Source organism: Delphinus delphis, chromosome 8 (genome assembly GCF_949987515.2).
Source record: "Delphinus delphis chromosome 8, mDelDel1.2, whole genome shotgun sequence".
In the NCBI taxonomy this organism is placed as follows: Eukaryota; Metazoa; Chordata; class Mammalia; order Artiodactyla; family Delphinidae; genus Delphinus; species Delphinus delphis.
Genome location: NC_082690.1, coordinates 73,406,235 through 73,421,015, shown reverse-complemented (window position 1 = coordinate 73,421,015; position 14,781 = coordinate 73,406,235). Strand labels below are relative to the sequence as shown.

General features: G+C 50.5%; 1 protein-coding gene across 1 annotated transcript in view; it reads left to right on the top strand.

Moving 5' to 3' along the window:
* Positions 1 to 14,781, top strand: part of PTPN5 (protein tyrosine phosphatase non-receptor type 5) — a 55,028-nt gene that overhangs the window by 22,805 nt on the left and 17,442 nt on the right. The gene's annotated exons all lie outside the window — the stretch shown is intronic.

Genomic DNA, 14,781 nt, shown 5'->3' with positions numbered 1-14,781 from the left:
CATTACCAAGGCACTCCTGCCCATGGAGAAGCAGCACGTCCAGTTGTAGACCAAATACCCAAGTCATGATTAACAGCCTTGGGAGGAATGAATGAAGGAAGGTGGGGGAAACTTTTTTGTGTTTTTTCCTTTTAAAAAAGTTTTTATTGTTTTTTTTTCCTCCTTATAACAAATATCCATTGTAGAAACATTAGAAAATAAAGACAAGAGAAAAAGAAAAATCACCATAATCCTGTAACACTACACATATTCTCACATCTCCCTTTCCAAACCTTTTTGTTAAGAAATAACCAATTCTGAATTCTAATTTTGAACTCTCAAACCTGTAGCTTGTCAGAAACCTCATGATTGGCAAGGAACCTTAGAGTGTCGAGTCTTCAGTGACCCTCTTTAAGACAGACATGGAAAACAGCTCGGTGTGACTCTAAAGCCATGACTCTTTAAAATAAGTGGTTGTTTTTTCACCCCATGAGCAGTTGCCCCAGCTATGGATGAAGTTCCTCCAGCCTCCCACTGAGCATTGAGCCCTTCAGTATAATTCTCACCTTATCCAGTAGGGGGTGCCATTGCTCAGAACACTTAGGACGGCCTGTTGAGATGGGCTAGGATGGATGCCATTGCACCAGTGTCGTTGTGGGACCCAAAACAGCTAGCTTGAGGACTAGACTTCTCCAAAGGGACGTAAGAGCTGTCTGCAGACATCTGAAAGGCTGTCTTGTGAAGGGGACGGCATATTCATTCTGTGTGTGTCTTATGAAGAGGGCATAAATCCAATACATAGAAATTTAAAAGAGGCCTGTTGGCCCACGGGATGCAGAACTTTCTTTCTGACTCTAAAAATAGTCCAGTCATTGAACTTGATAATGCAGGAGAAAATGAGTGTTCCATCACTGGAGGTATTCAAGTATTGTCTGGATAGACACTGGAGAGGAAATTTCCACAGTGGGTGGGAGGTCGAGGTGACAGCGCAAGTCCCTTTCAGCTATTAAACAGTTCTGTGATTCAGATATGAGTCATAGAATTCAGAGATGATTCTACAACCAGGGATGGCCCCAGTGGCTAGAAAAAAATCCACAGAAAATAGGACACCGTGTATAGGAATCCAGAGAGTAGCATGGTATGGAGGAAAGAGCATGGGGTCTGGTCTTGGAGTCTGGCTGTTCTGCACACAGGCGGTGTGTTTATGGACAAGGCATGTAACCCGCTGGTCCTGCAGTCCTTTATTTGCAAATGGAAACAGCAACAGTATGAACATTTATCCTCACAAGGAAAATAAATGTAATCACACAAGCATTCATTCAACAAATGCTTATTGAGCATGTACTATGTGTCAGGTGCTGTACTAGGTGCTAGGGATATAGTAGTGGTGAGTATGACAGACAAGGTCCCTGCCCTGCTTTGAGCTGCTTCTGGAAAATGGGAAGAAGCCACCGCAGAGAGGCTACAGTAATAAGCGTGATTTGTTTAATTCCAACCTTCTCTCCCATTCCTCCCAAAAGCCAACAACCAGAATAGAATCAAAGAGGATTATTGGTCATCTCCGCTGGACCTGGCACATTGCCTACCTTGTGCCGGGCACTGTGCTAGATGCTTTCACGTGTATGCAAAGGTGCAGTAGCACCAGCAGGTTATCTGAGAATTCAGCTCATTTCTGACACTGTCTCCCAGGAGATAGCATCAGATTCCACAGGTAAAGGGCTCAATCCCACAAGTCTGCCCTCTACTTCAGACGCCAGTTGCAAGCCCAGGTTGTTACCTGCAGTTCTGACCGACTGGCTATATGTCAGAGGTTCCCACAACCCTCTCCTCAGGTTCAATTAATGTGCTAGAAAGGCTCACAAAACTCAGAGAAACATTTTAGTCACTAGATTACCAGTTTATTTTAAAAGGCTATTAAAGGATATAGATGACCATCCAGCTGGAAGAGATGCGTAGGGCAAGGCAAGGGGCGCGGAGCCCCCGTACCCTCTCCCAGCACCACTCTCCCCACCTCTCCATGCGCTCACCTGGAAGCTCTCCAGGTCCCGTCCTTTGGGATGCTTCTGGAGGCTTTATTACATAAACATCGTGGATTAAATCATTGGCCATTGGCGAATGATTCAACCCCCAGCCCCTCTCCCTGGAGGTCGGGTCTGGGACTGGAGAGTTCCAGTGCTCTAATCACATGGTTGGTTCTCCTGGCAACCAGCCCCCACCCTTGGGTGGGATCCAAAAGTCACCTTCCCTGAAGCATTTTCAGGAACTAAGGACAAGAGACCAAATATGATCCCACTGCTCTAGTAGCTCAGGAAATTCCAAAGACTTTGGGAGCTGTGAGTTAGGAACTGTGGCTGAAGACCAAATATATATGAGAGATATATATTTTGGTCCTCTGAATGACGAATTATATATTTCTGATAAATCATAATATCACAACCTATATCTCATGCAATCCTCTCTGCTACCCTAGGAAGTTGGTATTATTTGCTATCACCATCTCATAGAAGAAAGGACCAAGGTCCAGGGAGGTTGGAGGGTCTGTCCAGGTTCATCCAGTGTTCAGTAGAGTGAGGAGTCCCTCCAGGCAGTTTCCTTCCAGAGCCCAGGCTCCTGGCCGCTACCCCATTCTGCCTTCCTTGTCGCCATTGAGCCATTATGATCTTCTGGCACCCTGTGGACTGAGGCAGGAAGAACTAAGCTATGTCTGTCCCCAGGGAGGAGTTTGGAGGAGTTGGACGATGTCACTGTGCCTGTCCCTATCTGTGTCCTTCCTCTGGAAAGCCCGCCTGCCAGGGGCCAGGCAAGTTATATGCCCTTCTAGGCACCCGTGACGCCGTCTTCATATGATACTGAAATAACTTTTTGTCTGTTTCCTCCATGGGACCGTGAGCTCTTTGAAGGCAACTACCTCTCTATTCCATCCTCCATGGCAACGTTCATTCACTCATTTCTTCATCCATTTACTCAGTATTCACTGACCACTTCCATGTGTTGGGCACTCTGTAAGCACTGGAGTTTCAACAGTGAAGCAACCTGAGAAAATTTCCCACCCTTACAGGACAGTATTTTGCCCTAGTTAAGAGCAGGCATCCTGGACCCAGGCATAGCTCCACCATTTACCGTTGCGGTGATCCTGGGCAAGCTACTTAACCTCTCTGCCTTCCATTTACAAAATGGCAAGAATAACATTCACTACCATGTACGGTTGTTGGAGGATTAAATGGAGCTCAGAACAATGCCTGGAATGTGGCAAATGACATAGGCATTTGCTATTAAGGGAAAGATAGGCAATAAATAAGTAAAATATATAGTATAGCAGATGGTGATAAGTGCTGTGGAGAAAATTAAAGCCAAAAAGGGGGAGGTGGGAAAGGACTGGGACTGGGTGGCCGGGGCGGGGGGGGATGGTTGGCATTGTAAATAGGGTGGTCCTGGAACCTGGTTAGGAGTAGACTTCCGCAGTGTTCGTCAGCCAAAACCACCAACCTAAGCTGCACCTTGGACATAAAAGGAGATGGAGGCATACAGGCCCAGAGACCTGGGGCGTTGGGCCTTTAGAATGAGCCCATGGACACTGCAAGCAGTTGCATAATGATGATGTAAAAATACAGCCCTCGGGTAATCTCTCCCCCTCCCAGCTGTCTTCCCCACTGGGCGAGACTAAGAGGCAAGGCAGAGTGAGGACCAGCCATGCCTGGGTGACTCACTCATTCCCACAGGAGCTGCCAGGCGGGGGGCGACATGGCCAACACTCCCGGGGCTGCGGTCACCCAGACCCTAGCCAGTGTCATCCAGTCCTCCCAGACTGAGATTTCTGGGTGAAAACATCCTCAGGCATCGCCGACACCTGCAGGCAGCCCACAGCTGCCCCTGGGGCAGGCACGCTCACTCGCACCCCCGGAGGCGTTCCACACAGGCGCACACACACTCATGTCTGCTGTCACTTGTCACAGCCTCGTGCTCACGTATGCATGTGCACATACCCACACGCAGTCCCCTGGGCACGTGCAGCTCCCGCACCTATGAGTCTTCTTCCTCTTGCACACCCAGGACCTCTTAACTCCATCACCCTGTCATCCACCCCTTTCCGCTAGAGATGCTTCTTAGAGATGGACACGCTTGTTCTCTGTTTCCTCTTTAGGTCTCATTCTTTCCTGCAACGACGCCCCCTTCTCCTGCACATGCAGATAAGCAGGCACATTCCTGCCCTCCCTCACTGCACGCAGTTCCTAGGTACCGTGGTGGGCACCGGTGTATCTCCAGGTCCGTGCACGGGCATACACAGGTTTCTCCTCTCGCGTGCGCACGCGCTTTTTCACGTGCTCACCCTCCTTTGCTCTTGCACTCCCCCTCACTTGCTCACTTCCTCCCTCATTTTCTTGCTCACAGTCACCCAAACACATTTAAACATTCAAACTCACACTCTCTCCCCTTCTGTGTGTAGGTGTTCACATTTGCGAGAAAGCAGGCAACACTGCTGATGCTGGGACCTCTGCTCCTGCCCGAATAGCACCAGTGCAGGCCTAGCCTGGGACCAGCAGCTTCCTCAGGGATACAGGGCAGGGGAAGGAGGTGAATAAGGCAACAGTAGGTGCTGGTGATGGCATGACGTCGCCACGTTGCTCACAGCGTCTCCAGCGGGCAGGTTCATGAGCAGGCCTGCTCCTAATGTTTGCAGGGACCAAGGTCAGACTGCCGTTGGGGCCCCTCGTGGGGCACCACCCCCTGCTCAGTCCTGCACTGGGAGGGCCCTCGTCTGAATGCATGGGGGCACGTCAGTCTGTGCGTGCAAGTATGGTTCACACTCCACCCTGCTAGCTGACACTTGGCCACCCCTCAGACCTAAATATACCCCCGGGGAAGGCCACGTCCCTGCTCAGAAGCGTGTACGTGCGTTCATGAAGGCTTCAGGCCGTTCGGGCAGAGGGTTCTGGAGTCCTCGTAACCAGAGCATGGCCTGGAAAGCGGGGCGTGGGCACACCTCCTGGGCCCTGGGGGCCTTTTGCTCCATGGGGAGTGGCATGGCCAGAGGAGAGGGAGCCCAGGGGCCAGATCTAAGGACCACACTGCTTTGGGGAATAAGGTGCTCCCAAAGGCCTCCTACAGCCGGCAGCTGGTTGGAGCCATGGCAGTCCCCGCCACCCTGAGATTTAAGTGTGTTATGATCAGCCGGGTCTATGCAAGGCTGTGAGTAGCCACTGAAGGCCTGAGTAGGTCATTGCCCCTTTGGTAGGAACAGCTGACTTCTCCACACCTTAAGTCCTGGCTTTGAAGGCTACCCCCAGCCCAGCCCTAGGCTCTGTACCATCATGGATATCAGATGGACCCTCCTCTGAGGAGGTCAAAGTCTAGGTCTCAGCAAGAGACCACTGTCCATCCTGGGTGGTCTTTTATAAAGTAAAGGGAAAGCCTGTATTGAGGAAATCTTTGTTATCCTAATCACGCAGTGACTACCCCGGTCATCAGGGAGAGTCAGGCCATAGCTTTCACAGCCATCCCACCATGACATGGATGAGGTCTTCGCCAGAAGCCAACAAGGGCTGATTGAAAAGGCAGCCTGACACTGTTATTGATTCAGCAAGCGTTTATTGAACATCCACTTTGTGCCCAGTGCTGTACCAGGTACTGATGATACAGTGAAGAGCAGGAGAGATCTGGTCCCTGCTCTCAGGAGGACAGGGTACCATGGAAGTGTGCAACCATAACATTACGTTATCTTGGGCGGGTTCGGCTGGGGGGGGCAGTCAGGGAAGGCTTCCTGGAAGAAGTGGCCTTTAAACTGTGACCTAAAGGATGAGTAGGGTCCTGGCTCGCATCTTGAGGAACCAGCTATCAAAGCATCTTAAGGAACAGGTTAACCTCAGAATGGGCCTTATCCTCCACCTGCTAATGCTTGTTCTCACAGAGCCCCCCGATCTGGTGGCTGGTACTGGTTCAGATGGTCTGGGACCAGGTGCAGATGGACAAACGTAGAGAAGACAGACTTGGAAACAGTATCATTACTGAGATGTCACTTGTGCCCATCAACGCTCAGCAGCTTAGGTGCTGTTGACTTTTAGTTCTTTAATTGATGGCTCTGTTTTCATTCGGGACTTTTAATGCATTTAGGCGTGTTTATGTGGCCAATGGTACTATGAATTGTCTTTGAGACTTTAGGATAGAAATTAAAGAAAGGCAAACAACACTATCCAGATGTGCTGAGAACCCTAATTTAGAGAGTAGTCCGTAACGATACCACTGTATTGAGAAGAAATGTACCAACCCAGGTACTCACTGATCAGCGATGGTAGCGGTTAACTGTCCTCAGACACCAGGACAGATATGGAGGCAGGAGCCCATCTAGCTGGGTCTTGGGGTCCCGGAGGGGCAGTCAGACCTGGGTTCCAATCTCAGCTCTGCTGCTGACCAGCAGCTTGATCTCAGGTAAATAGTCTGACCACTTTGAGCTCCAAATTCTTCACTGCAAAGTGAGGGTGATAATAAGATCTTCACAGACATTTTGGGAGGTTTAAATAAGCTGATGTGTGTGAAATGCTTATTACGCAGTGCTCCATAAATGGTAGCTAATAATGATGGTGATGATTTTGCCAGGATGTGGAGTATAAACAACAACCAAAAAAACCTGTGCATGTTCCCAGGCATCAGGGGCCCAGGCATCCAGTCCCAGGCCAGACCTTCAGATGTGGAGTGGGTGATACGGGTCTGTGGACCTTTCATGACTCCCCACCACATGCCACCACAGACACATAGGGGAGTGTTGTTTACTTGCAGAGTCAGGTGGGAAGAGGAGCCAGACTTGCTGGAGAGGCCAGTCATCCATTTTCCTGTATAGAAACAATGCTGACATTCCTGGGAGTTGCCTGGATGTATGATGAAACTACAAAGAGTCTTTGCAACTGGAAAAAAGAGGCCATCTGGTTTGGTCCCGTGCCTCCACCCAGGCTGATGTCAAGCCCTTTCAGACAAATGGACATCACTGTATAAGATATGCAGTGACAGATGCTGTCACCTTTCTCCTTGACTTGGCCCAGGGACTAAATACCCCAACTCCCAGGAACTTCTTTATACCTTAAAAACAAACAAACAAAAACAACAACCTCTTTCCTTCCATTTAAGCTCATTTCTTCTTTTCAAGTCTCAGGATGTGCTTTGTTTATCTATTGCTGCCTAATTGTCTCAAAACTTACTCACTTAAAACAACCACCATTTTATTTGTTTATGATTCAGAGGGTCATGAGGGGCTCAGCTGGGAGGTTCTTCTGTTCCCTATGGCTTCAACTGAGGTCATTCACTCAGCTGTATTCACCGGGTGCTGGGCTGGAATAGAAGGTCCAAGAAAGCTTTTCTTACATGTCTGGCACCTTGGTGTGAATACCAGGAAAGGGGGATCACTAGGGCCCCCTGGAGGCTGTCTACCATACTGCTTAAGAGTTGAATCCTTGCAATTCAAAAAGGCATATTCTCAGGATATGCCTGTACAGTTGGCCCTCCATATCCACAGCTGTGGAACCCGCAGATACAGAGAGCCAACTGTATACAGAATGGTGGGCGAAAAAATCCACCCACAGAGAGAGAAAAAAATACTAGAAAATATATCTAAAGGAAACCAGTGCCTTTCTCAGTGTGGTAGGATCATGGATGACTTGGGGTTCATTTATGCTTTTATGGGTTTTTTCCCCCTCATATTTTCCAAAATCATTTTTAAAAGATTGGCCATCTGGGACTTCCCTGGCGATCTGGCGGTTAAGACCCCGCACTTCCACTGCAGGGGTGTGGGTTCGATCCCTGGTCGGGGAACTAAGATCCTGCATGCTGCGCGGCGTGGCCAAAAAAAAAAAAAAAAAAAAAGATTGGCCACCGGAAAATATTTATTAATCCTCGCCAGGCAAGAGTGGTAGCTGGGGATCATGGGGGCCCCCTGGGGTGAGTCACCTCCCTCCAGGTTGGGTTGCTCAGCAGGGCAGGCACAGAGTCGGGGGCTGACCCAACCCCAGGGATCTTAATGGGGGCTGGTTAATCCTTTGGGGGCATCGGTGGAGACAGTCACCAAGGCATGGAATCCCTCCCCCCACCCCATAGAAAGCCAACTAAATGACTCATGTCATGTCATGTTGGTGAACCAGTTCAGAGAAGGGGAGACTCAGGGGTCCTTGACAGGCAGCTCTGTTTCACTAAGTCCATGAGTCCTTCAGTGGGTGTCCGTTCCCAGGGCAGGAGGAACAAGTTCTCGCTCTGTAATTCTCCCAGTTCCAGGACACAGACGGAATGGAGGGTCCTCTGCTTTCGTTCATTCTTTCCCCATTGGACCTTGGCCCCCCCTCCAACTCAACTGGTTTTGTTTTTACCTGGGGGAGCAGGGGGTAGTGACTGGTGGTAGGTTCAGAGCTGTCAGTCATACTCCTCTGTGGCCCCGCTTTCTTCACGGGTCCCCGCAGTGCCCCTCTCTGGTTTCATTCACTGATTTTTTCTCTTTTGTCTCCCACCGCCAGGTCCCTTCTCTCCACAGTTAGTGTGTTCTAACGTGTTTAAGGCGTATTTTGTGCGTTTCTGTGTGCTCTTGCAGAATGAGTGGCAGTATGTCGTGTGTATATATTTTTAAAATTTGTGTCTATTGTGTTGTGTTTGGTCTCATTCTTTTCGCTCAGCCGTGTTTCTGAGGTCCTTCCATGGTGCCGTATGTCCTCTGATCCTTTGCTTCTAAGGGCTGCAGAGTATTCCCCAGTGTGTCCCTGGACGCGGCCTACCAGCTTCCCCAAGTGATGGGAATGTAGGTGCCCCGCTCCTCCCACCCCACCGCAGATAGCACAGGAGGGCGCTTTGGCTTACAGCTTATGTGTTTCCTAGGACTAGGTAAGAATTTTGTGGAGCAGAAGCACGCATTTCCAGAGTTTTCTACTTCCCGGATTGGTTCCAGCAGAGGATCTGGAACACAGAGAACCAGGAGGAAACGGTGTGGGTGGTAGCTGGGGAGATACGCAGGGGACAGAGCATGCTGGGCCTTTATTGATGGCCGTGGCAGGGATTTGGGCCTTTATTCTAAGAACAAGGGGAAGCCATCGAACGAAACTAAAGCAGGGGCTCAGATTTGTTTTTTTAAAAAAGGCAACAGTGGATCTTTAGCCTTAGAAGGGCCCTTAAAGACCCCCAGGCACACTCTGAATTTACAGAAGGCCTCTGAGGCCCGTAAAGGCAGTGAGACGCCCAGGGTCACACAGCCCACTCCTCACAGAGCTAGAACTGCTACCCAGGCCTCTTGACACTGCCAGTGTTGTGAGCCTCCCCAGTTACTGAGGGCAACAGCCCCTGGAGGGTTGGAATTTGTCAGCACATCTGTCCTGGGGAGTCTTGGTTGGCTCTTGCTCACCTCCTATCCCCTGGACTTTCCTAGACCTCTGAGAGCATTTACCAGGACCCACCAAGCAACCCCAAACCAGGACCCAGCCTTCTGCTGTCAGGGAGGGAGGCCTCAGACCTTCAGGTACCCACAGGCAGCCCCTGTGAAACATCCCATGCTGGCCTAACGAGTGAAAACTGAACCAGAGGGTTAAAGACATGTGTGCCAGTCCTGATTCTGCCTCTTACTCTCTGGACCTCAGTTTCCTCATCTGTAAAATGGGAGGGTGGAGCAAGAGGCTCTCCCAATTCTGTCCCTCCCTCCCCACATGTTTGGGCTTAAGTCTCAGGCACTAGGGACCTCTGGTACCCACTGCCCAGGGCCTCTCCGTTGGTTATTTTAGTTCTCACCGTGGGCTGGGGGGAGGGGGTAGCTGCACCCTCAGAGTTTCATTGACCCTTTTCACCCTTGTACTTCTGGGCCTCCGCTCCAGAGAAGCACAAAGAACTGAGCCTTTGTTTGCAGCAACAAAGCTGTTTGCAATTTCAGATAGAACCATTTTATTATACCCCATCCAAAGAGTACTTGAGTTGCCTTTTGTTTTGAAAGCTTGTTAGCATTTCAGATTTAATTAACTGAGAGAGCAAAGCTGCCCCACTTCCTCAACCCCCGGCCCATGCCCACTCCATCCACCGACCCCAGGTGCCAGTCGGCAGCCTCAAAGCCCTCGCCCACGTGGGGGCAGGGCACCCACTGTCCTCCTGAGGGGCTCACCTGGCAGATGAAAGGGACCCGGTCCTGTTGCCTGTCCCTCATGCTCCCCTCCCCTCCCCTCCTCCCCCTCCTCTCTCAATTCTGCTGCTGTTTACCGAGCGTTCACCGTGCGCCAGGCACCAGGCTAAGCACTGGGCATTTATTACCTTATGGCATCCTCAGACCCCAGCCAGCAAGGCTTAGTGGATCTGTTGTCCAGAGGAGAGATTGAGTCACTTCCCCAAGGTCACACAGGTGGTAAGTGGCACAGTCGGGCTTCAAAGCTAAGTCTGGGTGACTCCAGAGCTTTGGCTAGGAGTCCCCCCAAGGAGCTTCCTCCCCAGAAACAAGGCACTTGTAGGGACAGCAAGAGCTGCAGTGCTGGCTGGATAGGGCCGGGTCCTAGAGATCGTTCTTGTTACAGAGGTACCTCCTTTTATTGCGCTTCGCTTGAGTGCGCTTCACAGATACTGCGGTTTTCACAAACTGAAGGCTTGTGGCAACCCTGCATTGAGCAAGTCTGTCGGCACCATTTTTCCAATAGTGTTTTTTTAAATGCAGGTGTGTACATTGTTCTTTTAGACATAATGCTACTGCATACTTAATAGACTACAGTAGAGTACAGACGTAACCTTTGTATGGACTGGGAAACCGAAAAATTCGTGTGACTTGCTTTATTGCGGTGTTTGCTTTATTGCAGCGGCCTGGAACCAAACCAATAGTGTCTCTGAGGTACTTGGAAATCTGCCTCCCAAGAGCCTCCACACACTGGTCCCATTCTCAGCTCTTGACGTGCCCCCTTCCCTAGCACACCCCCCTCAGGTGTCTGCAGACAGGCCCCCCGCCGCCTCCACTCCCCTCCATCCCCACAGTGAGGTAAGAGCAGTAATCCTATAAACAAGTGTCTGTGTCTAAGGGTGGGGTTTCAGACACAGTGATGGGCTGTGGAGCCCAGCACCATCTCCCACAGAGATGACGCTGTACTTGTGAACACATGGAGGGTCAGGAGTGTTGGAGATTTCTTCAAGATGCTGTGGTGTGGAGAGCTGATCACCTGAGCTAGTCTCATCTGGTGGGTTGGTTAACGGTATGGGCTCTGGCCGCAGGCTGCCCGGGTTCTAGTCTTAGCTTCTGCCTACTGTTAGCTGACTTGGCCAAGCGACTTAACGCCCGTGTGCCTCAGTTACTTCATCTGTAAAATGGGAGTAAGAGCAGTACCTTCTAGCATTGTTGTGAGGATTAAATGGGTTAATATACGTGAAGCACTCAGTGAGCGCTCAGTACGTGTTAGCCCTCAGTGGTCCTGGCTCTACGTTTGGCTGACTGTTGACCTACAGCAAGCCACTTTCCCTCTCGGCCTCAGTTTCCCCATCTGAGAAACCAGCAGACTAGACCAGATGCCCCTCAAGGCTGGTCTGGCTCTGCCCATCAGTGGTTCTAGAAGCCCGGGCAGGGCTGAGTGTGATGTTCTGTTGGTCAGCGCCCCCATGGCTACGTGGGCATGGTGGGGAGGTCCCTCCTGGCCACGTTTGGGAAGAGAAGAAAAGCTGAATGGGACAAGAGCTCCCTCCTCATGTAAACAGAAGCGGGCCAGCCTTCCGGCTCCGGTTCCGCGGCTGGCAGCTCCAAGGATGAGTCACCAACAGGAACAGCCATGTTCTCGGGCTCGGGCGGGGCCGGCCCCGGGGCACACCGTGGCTGCAGAGTTTAATGGTGGGATTTGGGTGCCAGGTGACGGGAGAGGGATCGTGGTGTTTCCACATGCCCAGGGTAAACCCTCAAGGCCACTTGCCTGCGCGCCTTACCCAGGGCCCCTAGAGCTCTGGCCCAGGATGCAGAGTGCCTGCCTTCCAGTGTTCCTTCCTTTCATAAGATACAGCCTTTGAGGAGCCGGGATCTGGCACAAAAGCTGCACCGCCACCCCCATGCAGCTGGTTAGGGTTCAAGGATCCCCAGACACAGGGACTCCCTCCCTCCCAGGTTCTCATCATCTCCCTGCCTTTGCTGCAGTGACCTCTCCTGAGAAGCAGTTTGGCAAAGCGGAAAGACCACTTGGCGTCAGGAAGGCCTGGGTTTGCATCTGGGGTCTGCACGTACTTGGGCAAGCCACTGAACCTCGCTCAGCCCGATTTCCATGCCTGGAAAATCCCTTTCACCCCATGCAGGAAGCAGGCCCGAGAGGAGCCCAGTGTTCTGTCACTGTCAGCAAGGTGCCTCTGAGTCAGGGCTTCGTGCATGGCAAAGCAGCTACCTTGCTGTGAACTACTGAAAAGCCAGTCCTTGACACAAGCAGCCGCCTCTCACCAGCAAAACAGGGCTGATGATGCCAATGTCTACCTCACAGAGAAGCAAAAGGAACTGCGTGCGCACAAGCGCTTTGGGAGCTGCACAGAGCCTACCCAAGAGATCTGGCATTCTCATTCCGGAGCAAGACAGTGAGTGGAAGGGTGGGCAGGGTGAGGAGAAGGGCTGACGTGATCTCTAGGAGCAGGACCTGGAGGACAAAGGACAAAGGAGCCCAGGACCTCTGTGGTCCATGAGGGCGGGCACTGTGTTGTTCACTGCTGTATCCACAGAGCCTAGCCTGGTGCTTGGCAAAGTATTGATATATAATCGGTGCTCAATAAATGTGTCGGACTCACACATGAATGAGCAGAGACTAAAATCAGCCCAGTTCTCTACCTCCCCACTTCTACCACCTGATCACAGACCTCCGCTCCCCACCCCTGAGATCACGGGTTCTTAACCTGAGGTCCGTGGATCCCCTCCAGAATTACAGGCAGAATATAGTGTGTGTGAGAAGAAGTATCTTCCTGAGTAAAGAAATGTTAGATTTCTGCCCAGAAAAGCTTTTAAATAAACCCTGCTCTGAAAGGTAGGCATCTACCAGGCACTCAGTTGGACTCATCCAGCCTCCAGGGCTGCCAGATACCCTGTGGGTTTAAAAACAAAAAAACAGCTTCCACCCTTGTCTCTGAGAGGTGCATACAGGGCCCCGCCAGCCTGCAGGTTTTCTTCTGCCCCCTTAAGGTGCCAGGCTGTTAACCTGCCATCTTTCATATGCAGAAGTGATGTCAGGGGGCCTGTCTTCTGAGTGGCTGCTCTCTGGCTGGGTGGGTCTCACAGAGACTTGCACTCACTCTCAATCTCTCCCAGTCCCCCCACATGCCATTTAGGTGTGACAGGTGAAAGTTGGGGTCCTGAACCTGGGAATATTAAGCAGGCCTCATAATATCTGAACTCAGAACAGTGCCCTCTTTTTAAAAATATTTTTCCTCACTACAAATAAATTTGTGTATATGTATATACATATATATTTATCTCTATACGTATGTGCCTGTTTACTTATTGGAGGAAATTTAGAATATATAAACAGGGACTTCTCTGGTGGTGCAGTGGTTAAGAATCCGCCTGCCAATGCAGGGGACATAGGTTCGATCCCTGGTCCGGGAAGATCCCACATGCTGTGGAGCAACTAAGCCTGTGCGCCACAACTACTGCACCTGCGCTCTAGAGCCTGCGAGCCACAACTACTGAGCCTGCGCACCACAACTACTGAAGCCCACGTGCCTAGAGCCCGTGCTTCTCAACAAGAGAAGCTACTGCAACGAGAAGCCCGTGCACGGCAACAAAGAGTAGCCCCGCTCGCCTCAACTAGAGAAAGCCTGTGCACAGCAATGAAGACCTAACACAGCCAAAAATAAAAATAAAGAATATGTAAACAATGAAAAAAATCACTCTACTCTCACCCTCCTCCAAAGAACTATTGTTACTACTACCTGTCTTCTGTTCTTCCCATTTACCGTGTATGGTGTTCATTAAACACTTCCTGTGTGCCCGGCGTCCGGTGTGCTGCACGCTTTCCAAGCACCACTTGAGTTAGCCTCTCGTCTTTCATCGGGGATTCTCCACCTTTTTATATACTTTCTTAATTTTTAAGGCCAAGGAGAGCAGACTGTTTTGTAACCTTGCCTTTCTCACTCCACACCATCGAAATTTCTTTCCCCATTATTAAATATTTATCTACAGAGTCATTACTAACGGCAGCATGATGACGTTTTATTGCAGGCAGGTTCCAGGCTTCTCAGACTGGGGTGCATGTACCCCTGAGGGCAAAGCCACAGGATAAATGTAGAACATTTTCCTGAAGCATAAATTGGATTCCAAGCTTTGGGAGGAAAAAAGAAAACATTATTTTAAGATCAAAACAAGCACAGATATGCCATAGAATAGAATAAAGAACACCCATGAATTTTCAAACAAAGCAGCAAAGTCCAGGATCATGTGACTTGCTGTTTTTCCCCAAAGACCCATGTCCCCTCTGCTCTAAGGATGGGAGAAGCATCTAAGAAGCACTGTGTTCTCCCTCTTTTACAGATAAGGAAACTGAGACCCAGGGGGGAGAAAGGATTGCCCAAAGTCCACAGTGTGTGTTACGAGCCAAGCCAGGTGGCCCCTGAGCTGTACCCCTCCTACCTGTCCGTATTTGCCATCACACATCGACTGCTTTTTCTGAAGGTGTGGGTGGAGAACTTACCACTCGGGTAATCAACCCTCTGCTTATCAATAGTGGAAACTCTTGGCTTCCTACGTGATCCATCTCTTAGCAGCGGCTGGATCTGAGATATCTGCTCTTGTGGTTAGTAACTATAGCCTCCCTGGGCAAAGGTAGAGGCCCCTAGGCTCTACCAGCACTTAGATTTTTCACGTAATGC